Here is a 9857-nt window from a genome sequence, read left to right as displayed (position 1 = left end):
AGAGGTTCTTCTCCCTTCTGAGAGTGTGGAATGTTTTGTAGGAGTTACTGGGACCTCAGAGAGCTGACCTCTATACAGGAGATGTAACCTCAGTATAGCAGAACTGACTCACAGAGCACATTGTCTTTTTATTGATACAATTAATCTTTTGTCCCATAAGTGGAAAAACCCAGAAATGCATTAAAAAAAGTCCTTGAAAGCACAATGTGAGTCTTTGTCATTGCAGAGAGAGAAATCCTGAAGTGAATCTGCCTCTCTTACAGGACTGGAAATAATCTGTTTCTCTGAATTTTCTTCTAGGTGCAATATTTATTTGAGATGGAGGAGAGACAGCAACAAAATGACATATTTGCAGCAGTACGTGACAAAAGATGCATCAAGATGAAATCTGCCTTTTTGTTGTGAGCGGATCTCTTCTGTCAGGCTCCTGTAAGGGTTCATCCACGTGTGCAGCACTGTCTCCAGCTCCTCACCTGGAATTAAATGCATCCCGTCAGCTTCAACAGCAGGGGCAGAGGAATTAAAATTTTGGGTCTTTTACACAGCACAGGAGAAATGGTGCCAATGATCTGACTCAGCTCTGTTACTGCTCTTTTTTTTTTTTTTTTTCTGCTGTGCACATTCCAGTTGACATGTAGAAGGCAGCAAAGTGCTGAGCACTTGCAGAATGGTTGCAGAGAGGTTAAATTCTTTTTTTTTTTTTTTTTTTTTTGCTGTGCACATTCCAGTTGACATGTAGAAGGCAGCAAAGTGCTGAGCACTTGCAGAATGGTTGCAGAGAGGTTAAATTCTCACCACCTGCCTGTGCTGAGGTCCCTCCAGGGATGGGTTTACAGGGTTGGCCATGGGTCAAGCCCAGCCATGTGAGCATACCCTGAACTTCCCTCTCACCCTCCCATGCCAAAACTGAGTGTGCACTTCAAGGACCCTCACAGTCCTTTGCTCTCCTCAGACCCCAGGATATCCTGGGTGTCTCACTGCTTTTCTATAGGTGGGACCACAAAAATTTCCTTGCACACCCCATCCTAACTCCAAACAGTTGTCTCCCACAGGTGGGAAGCAGAGGAATAATGAGGACAAGGTCACAAGCCAGGGTGGAAGAATTCAGCCTCCCCCTTTCCCACCTGTGACCATCCTTGCATTTTAATCACACATTTTAATCGTGCATTTTGAGATAAACTTTGTGCTGTTGTCCTTAAAGAAAGAATGTTTCTGAGTATAGGCATGATGTAATGCTCCTTTTTTCACTTCAGAAAGAAAACAGGCATAGCAGTCTGTGCCTCAATAATGTCTGTGCAGTTAAATAGCTCACTGTGCAGCTGTGTGTGGGAGCACACCACAGTGTCACTCTCAGAAAAACTCATTTTCCAGGCACAGCAGCACCGAGCAGGAACCTCCTTGGCACAGGGCTGACCTGGATGGGGGGAGCAGCCAGGAGACAGTGTCATGCCAGAGGCTGCTTTGCCTGCTGCTTGCCATCTGGGAGTGATGGTGGATCCAGGCAAACCTTCCCTGCAAGGCATTCTATGGATGAGGCAGAGTGAGCACTGTGGAGCCGGCTTCCTGCCAGAGACCTGTCCCACATGGCTCATTCACCTCCCCTCTGTCTCCTGAGCCAGAAGCTGCAGCAGGAGGGAGCTGCTGTACCCTCCGGTTTGTGCCCTCTGTGGGAGATTTCAGACATTTCCCAGGAATGAAAGCCTGTCCTTTCCACCACCTTGCAAGCCTGAGCCACCTGAGGCATGGAATGAAAATGGCAGTGTCTCCATGGGCAATGGGAAAAATTTCCCTCAATGTTCAGCAGCTTGAAACCTCTCCAGAGACCAGGATAAGGGTCAGCTACCCAGGCACCCTGATGGTTCCAAGCAGGTTGGACATGGCCTTTGGAGGGCTGCTCACCCACCTCTTTGGGATTATGTGCTCTCTCTGTTTATGCCTGGATTGCCCCAGGAGCCTGATGTTGCCACGGGCCATGCCCATCATGTGTGTGCCAGCTTTCCTGGCTGCAAGCTCTTCTGTATTCCCATAGGCAAAACGTCTGATTTTTATGCTGTTCAAAAGTTTTCAGTTACTCAGAAACTTCTGTCAGCTCCTGCTGTTCAGCCTTGGTTTTCATGTCCTTCTCTGAGCCTGAGCCTTGGGCATAAAAGCCTATTGTATTGCCACAAAGCAAGCCTAGAATTTATTAGTATTTTTCCTGTTTCACCAGCACAAAGTGACTGCTGTGAAAGTCCATCATGATAAACTCCTCTGGGATGTGATGACCTGAAACTGATCAAAGATGTTCAGGAAGCAGAGCAGTGAGTGAGCATTTCCAGCTGCTGCACATGTGCTAGGAATGCTGGAGTCCCTGAGGACTGAAGAAGAGGTGCCCAGCAATGTCCTGATGGCAGCCAGCACATGGGCATTACTATGAAAAAGGTGTGGTGATTTGTTTTGTTTAAATGCCTCACCTAAAAGCCTTGCAAGGTCAGAAGTTCTCTGGTATAATGAGCACATCTTCCTGGGGTGTGAAAGCATAGGATTTGCTAATCCACAATATTTTTTACCCATTGAACTGGTTAGTAAACAAAATAAAATTCTCTGCAACTCTATGGAAACTTACTTTCTAAGACAGAAAAATAAATCAGAGGTCAAAACGGATCTTTGACCTGAGCAGCTGTACAAGTCACTACATTTTACTTTGCAACAATCTCGAATGTGTCAGGACCTTAAGTCTCTGCAGAAAAATTTATGCCATTTGTCCAAAATGGCACAGAGGTCAATGGAAGCTTGGCCAAATATAGAGTGTGTGTTGCTATGTGAAGACTCTTGGTCTCTAACCTCAAAACAACAAGCCAGACCTGGCTTTTCTTTTAGTACCATGTGCACATTTTCATTAGGCTACACTAAAATGTCACATCCTTTTTCCAGATAAAATAGAAAAACTCCAGGAGGAACAATTTTAAGAGAAGTTTGGAGGAAAGAGTGTAGCAGCTGCTTCTCCCTCAGCCATGGGAAGAGAAAGGGTTAAATGAGCTGTCCAGAAAAAATTGATGAGGCTGAGGAACGAGAAAGGAGAAGGAAATACTCACTGTTCCTGGAAAGCCTTAATCCATTCCTGACAGGTGCAGAGGTGGAGTCTAGATGGACAAACAACTACTGAGCAGCAGGCTAGCTAATGCCATCATTCATATGCTGAACACTGGGCACTGTAGAAATCCAGGGCAGCTGCTTTCTACTTTAAGAGGAAAGGGAAGCTTCTGAATTATTAATATGGATGGTTGAGGCTGGGTATTCTATGCAACCGTGAGTTAATCCCATTAAGGGAATGGATAAGAAACCATGACAAAACTTTCCAAGTGCAAAAATAGCAAGTGGTCACAAAGCCCCAGGCTGCACCCAGGATGCTCTCAGGGAGCTGAGGTGTATTGCACAAGCTTGTCCTGTCCTCTGGCCCCACCACACCGAGCTGGTGGGGACAGCCCATCACCAGGTCCCCTCTGCTGATGCTGTGCCTGTCCACTCTGCCCACAGGGCTTAGCAGGCAGGAAGAAAATGTGCTAAGAGATAGGAATGTGAAGAGGGGAAAATTTCATGTTCACAGCAGTTTCCCAGAAACTGGGATTTCTGCTTTCTGGAGCAGCTTCTCACTCCTAGGAGCTTGGCTAGGCCACCTGTGGAGTGTGGGGTTTATACATCCAGTCAGCCTGATTTTGTGGCTGGAGGCTGCTTAGCAGTGCTTTTTTTATCTGGCAGTGCAAGCACAGCAGCTTTCCTTACTAATTCCTCTTATTAGCTGGAAAATGCCAGGCAGTGTCCTGTAAATAATGTGTTTTCATAACTGCTAGCATCTTTGCCTCTCCATCATAATGTACATAAACCTACTCCTTCTGAAGGGTTCGGTCCTTGGTCCTTGGTCCTTGGTCCTCCTTTCAAAAGTCTGTCCCAAATCAGGACAGGTCTTTTGAGCCAAGCCAAGGTTTATCCTTCCTCTTCTTCTTCTAAGTCCCTCAGAAGAAATGGTCCCACCCATCAGTCCCAGGCTTTCTGCCTGGAGCCTCTCTGGTCTCCCCTATCAGCTGCTTGTATGCTTGAGGAGCACAGAATATTCCTGTCAGGAGCAAAACATCCAGGCTGGTTCAAAGAAATGTAACAGAGAGGGAAAGGGCAGAAACAGAAAGCACTTGAGCAAAAAAGAAGGAAAGAGGACACGTATGCCTTGGGAGGTAGTGGAGGAAAACACAGAAGGGGATAACAGAAGAGAAACGTGGTGCAACTTGGTGAACAGTGAAGGAGACAAGAAGGAGCTGTAATTTTAGCAGAGCTGCAAGTGCCTCCTGCTTCTTGTTACCAGACTGACTGAATGCTTTCTCCTGCTCTGCACAAGTGGATGCTTTAGCTTTTAGAATGCTGGGCACAAAGAATATGTAGACCTGGGGGGCAAACTCTCCTTCCACCCACAGCCCTGTGGAGCTCAGCTTGCTCTCATGGGCCCTGCACATTGTGCTGTTGAGTAGTTAATGGTGTTCAAGCACCACCTTATTTTGGTGTCCTGGCTCTTAGCAAGGAGCAAGGAGCAAGAAGAGTGCACTAGCAAAGCACAACATGTTCATTTCCTCATTTCCCAAGCTCCAGTCTTGCTCTCTTGCTCATCATATGCACCTGTATAAAAAAATTCTGCACTAGAACAAGGGATCTGTATGAACCAGAGGGGAGGGCAGGGACTGTCCAGCCTCTGCCTGCCCTCCTCCACACAGCCCCCACTGTCTGCTTGGCTTTGATGCTCACACAGCAGGTGGGACAGTACGTGCTCTCTTATTTCACATGCTTTTTTTTCTCTGCAAGTTGCTCTGATGTAAAGCGTGAACAAAAGCAATTCTGCGACAGCACCGAGGTCTTGCTCTCATTTTGCAGCACCTACCACTCTGTCTGGGGAGAGCATGCCTTGCTTATACATTTTTGGGTTTGCCAGGCTGCACAGCTCTGGTGACCTCTGAGGGGTGAGGCTTTAGTCAGCCTGCAGACTCTGCTGTGATTGCTGATATTTGATATCATTGCCCAGGAAGCAGAGAGGGATAGGGTCCTGGACTGCCTGTCCTGTGCAGGCATGAGGCAGGAAGAGAATTTACTCTGCCAGTAGTGAAGATATCAGTACCCTGAGCAGACATGTGAGGATTGCAGGAGTGGTTTATTGCAGACTGTCTTTCTGGCACGAAGAAGGGCTTGATTAGGAAAAGATTTTTTTTCAAGAAAACTGTAAGGAAATATAGAGATAAAACCTGGAGTGATGAGGCAGTGAGAGAATTGCATTTAGTAATGGTGAAAGTGGTGCTTGGTGATGAAACAGGGTATTTTTTGTGTGTGTGTAAATTTGGCTGTAATACAACAGAGGAGTTAATTTGGTTTGTTTCTAAGTAAGATCAGATACAAATCTATTTCAGAAGTAATGACAAGCCCACTAGATAGGTTTGGTGGGTACTCATGATCTTCCAGCCCTTTAACCACCCTCTTGCAAAGGGAAGGGTGTTGGCTTGAAGAGGCTGAGAGCTGAGACACTCAAATCAAATGTTCCTTCCCCTTTTCCCAGGCTTTCTTTCCTGTGTTTGGTTTGGTTTTTTTTGTCTTTTTTTTTTTTTTTTTTTTTTTTTTTCATAGAGCTTGCACAGATAGTAGCTCAGGTGCTCCTGTAGCCTCTCTGGCCCCTTTCTGTGATTTTTCAGCTCAAAAAAGACTGCCCTGATTCCAGACAATAGGTAGGAGTCACCTGTCTTTTGGGGGAGGATTTTACCACACATTTTACTTTAAAACAGTGTGTTGCTCTGGTGCTATTCCATGATGCAGAGCCTTGGAGCCCAAAGTGCACATAAACAAATGTGTGTCAGGAGTGGCTGTGGGTGACGGGGCAGGCCTGGGCCATTATTCATAGGCGAAAGACAAGCCTTCCCTCCTCAACATGCAATTTGCTGCAGTGCAGAGGGCCAGCACAGAACTTACACATCATGTCAGCCCCACTTTAAAAGGTCATTTTTTGTGGAAATAGCTCTTGTGCTGGCTCTCTGAACAGGGATGGATATTGGTCTCTGTGCAGAGCACTGCTCGCTCTAGGAGGCCCAGCTTAAAAAATTAAACATTCCTTTTTTTTTTTATGAGCCACCTCAGTGCAAATCTTTTCACTCCCCTCTTAAGAACTATTTGTATCACTTTATTTTAAGTAAGAGAAATTTCATTCTCCTTGTCGTCCTCTTCCCTCCTTCCCCAACACTTTTTCCTCGGAGTTTGCCAACATTAAAAAGAAGTACAAAGCCTTTGAAAGACTCTCTCCTCAGACAGCCATGTTCTCTTTGCTGGCTGCAGAGCACAGGACACAGAAAATTTTGCTTAAATACCACCTGGTTTTTGGTTAAAGCCTTAAGAAAATCATTCTACTTCTGAAATATGGCAAAAGCTCCCCTTAAATGCACCTTGTTTTCCTGGATGTCATCCATCCATCCATCCATCCATCCATCCATCCATCCATCCATCCATCCATCCATTTCCCTCCTTCCCTCTCTCCCTCCTTACCTCCCTCCCTTATTTGCAATTCTCCTCATTCTAGTTGCAGCTACTCCAGGCTTACCTTTCAAATGCCTTTTTTATTCTTTTGGTCTTTTGGGAGGGGAAGAAAACCATGGGGGTAAGAAGGGAGCTGCTGGAGACATGCCTTTGTGTCAGCAAGTAATTAAAATAGGGCAGATCATCATCTTGTCTTGTGTAAAACCCTTTCCCCATAAGGTTTCTCCAGACTAAGGGGATACTAAACCCCCCAGACTTCAAAGGAGTTCTCCCCATGAATGTCTATGAATCCTGGACAACTGAGGTCCCTCTGGAGCTCTCTGCCTACCTTGTTCACCCTTGTCTACATGCAAGTGTTAACTGGAGCTTTGCAGACGTGAGGGAAGTGTGGAGATTGCATTATGCAAACAGACTCAGCTCCTCACTCCTCACAGCCTCAGGCGTTGCCATCTGTGCCTGGTTGGCAAGGGGATGCCAGACACAGCACTGGCAGTGTTTCTCACCTTTTGAAAAATGTGACAAAGGGTCTTTAATTATGAAAGAAGTAACCAGAAGCCACTTGGGCTAGAACTCGCAGGGGGACTCTTCACAGAGAGGAAATAAATGTATTTGCTGATGAATTATTCTGAGAGAGGAAACAAACCAAAGGATTCCTGGATGGTTATTTTACAGAAATTAGGTCAGACCTAATTAGTTGAATAAGTAATTGTCTGATTGCCTAACTAGTTAACTCTTAGAGACCTTTATTGACTCATGGTGCATGTTTTACAGGAGAGGTCCCACTGTGCTTTACAAAGTGCAGCTCCAGCACTGTGAGTTCTGGGGCACAGCCCTGGTGGTGCTGTGTGATACACAGAGGTTTATCTACAGCAACAAGGAGAGAGGCAAAATGGTAATTACATATGTTCACACGTGAGATTTGGCTGCCCTCCAAGTGTCCTTCGAGGTGTTGAGCAATGGTGAGGCTGTTCGGAATGCAGGTTGCCTATTTCCTCCTCAATTTCTCATGACTTCACAGCTTGCCCTCCTCAGGGATGAAACAGGTCTCCTCTGGTGAGCATCAAAACAGGACTAGCACCTACAATTAGGGCAGTCAAACTGAGAGGTCTCTGCTGAGGATCTGAGAGTGATGGCTTCTCTGGTTTACACTGAAACAGACACCAAAAGCTGTTTTGGTCCAAGACCAAGTTCATGTCTGCATAATGGTGAGTGTAGAACAGACACTGAAGCAGAGCATTTGTTATGATGGTATTAAGTGTGTGGAAAAATATTCTGAGTGTTGCCATGAAGAAAAACAACACCTTTCTGGGATAAAAAAACAACTGAGTACTGACTGCTTGAAGACTTTTTCAGTGACTAATGAGTGTTTTGGTTGACTCCAGTGTAATCCACCAAAGGAAGGAAAACTGGTACTGAAAGTGGTAGTTGTGGGCAGCAGTGGTTTTTGAAGGGAGGAGGAACAAGAATTCTGGGAGAAAGGTAATGTTTGGTAGCAGAAGGAGTTGCTGGGAAAAAACTCCCAGACCTTGGGTAAATTGTTGTGGTTGAAAACAGTACCATAGATATGCCACCTCTAGAAATCTCTAGTTCGACACAACTTTTTGCCCAGTCCAGGCTCTCAGTTCTGCAGAGAAAGAGTGTTTCAGCACAGGTACAGCACTGAGTAAAATCACTGTTTCTGGTGCCATTGTTAAACCTGGTATTTGGCACAGCCTCCTGACAGACAGACCCCATGGTTATACTGAGAGACCCCATGGATCAGAGTGAATCCTCTCTGACTGCAGGCCTTGGTGGCAGGAATGAAAAAATAGACTGGCTTTGGGCTTTTCTTTGATGTGGGTTCTGGTAGTTCTTGGAGCATTTGGGGGTCATTTAAAAACTGCCCTAATTTGGCTGTGCTTTTCTAAATTTGATGTTTGTCCCCACTTTATCTGGACTGTGTTTCATTCTTCCTCCTTCTACAGCCTCCCCAGGGCACCTAAGATGCCACCATGACATCTGTGGGACAAGGCAAAAATGAAGCTGGCAATGTGGGAGAGGAAAATTGTGAATCACCTATGTAAAAATTAGGGTTTTTTTCCCCTCCAGCAAAGTCCAGGGAATATGTAGAGTCAGAGAGAGGGATCTACTCATATCACCCTGATTTTTGGAAACTGTCTGGCTCAAACAATGACTATTTCAAAGCAGAATGTCTCAAGCTTAGCAAAGGGCCAGTTATGCTCACAACAGTCACTCAAACAAATAAGCAAAAATTAAGAGAGGGAGAAGATGGAAGGCAGAATAAGAAGACTTGTACACCCCAGAATAGAGAGCTACAAGCAGTGTTCTGGTCTTCCAACAGCTGATTTCTGAAGAAGTGTTTTTAGGAATGTGGATTCTGCTCCTTACATGACTGAAAATAAAAGCAGAGCTCTTCCAAGCACAAACATAAACCATAACTGTGTAAAGGGACAAGATGGGGTAAAGCTGAGGCAATGAAGAGGCAAGAGCATAGATCTCCAAGGGGAACGTGCCTGTCCACACCACATAGCCATGAAAAGAAGAAACTGGGAGCATTTAAAGCTGATCAGGCATCTGTAACTCACAATGAATATACAGAATTGCAGTGCAAAGGTGACTGGTGCCTAGATGTCCCTTAAAGGATCTGCTATCTCTTTTTCCAGAGACAGCACATACTCTCTCCTTATATCAATCTTTTGCTTTTAAACACCATTGACTTCAATTTTACCTTTAGATTTTATCTCTCCATAGGATTTTTCCATGCAAATTTCTATTGTTTTCTTCTTGGGAACTATATTTCAGCTAAACTACCCCTTTAATGAAGAATTTTAGCACTGGATATTCAAATGACTCAACAGAAATGTCCATATTGCTCAATTCTGCCCTGCAATCTTCCACCCACTCACAAATACAGCACGTTTCCATCTGTGCACTGCTCTCATTGTGAACTCGTTGATTTTTCCTGTTCTTTTTTGGTGGGGATATGACTTGGTGCAGGTGTCCAGGCTGGGGTAAAAAAGACCCAGGTAACATATGGCAAACTCTGCATGAGACAGAAAACAGAAAGTACAATATTTTAGTTACAGCAAGGTTAAACAAAGCATATATCTGATGAGTTGGGCCTGGAAACATATTTTTGTCTCACCCAGCATAATTTCTGTTGGAAAACCAATGCTTTACAAAAGATTTTCCATGGACTTGGAGAAGTGAAGGGAAAAGGACTTCTCTGCAGTTTCTTAATGTTTGAAATCCATTCCTGAGTACTTTCATCCCTAATTAAAGGTCACCTACTGGTTTGTGAACAACTGTTAATGAAGAGTTTA

This window comes from Parus major, chromosome 3 (assembly GCF_001522545.3).
Source record: "Parus major isolate Abel chromosome 3, Parus_major1.1, whole genome shotgun sequence".
Taxonomy (NCBI): Eukaryota; Metazoa; Chordata; class Aves; order Passeriformes; family Paridae; genus Parus; species Parus major.
The sequence above is the reverse complement of the archived record's forward strand: the minus strand, read 5'-3'. Positions refer to the sequence as shown.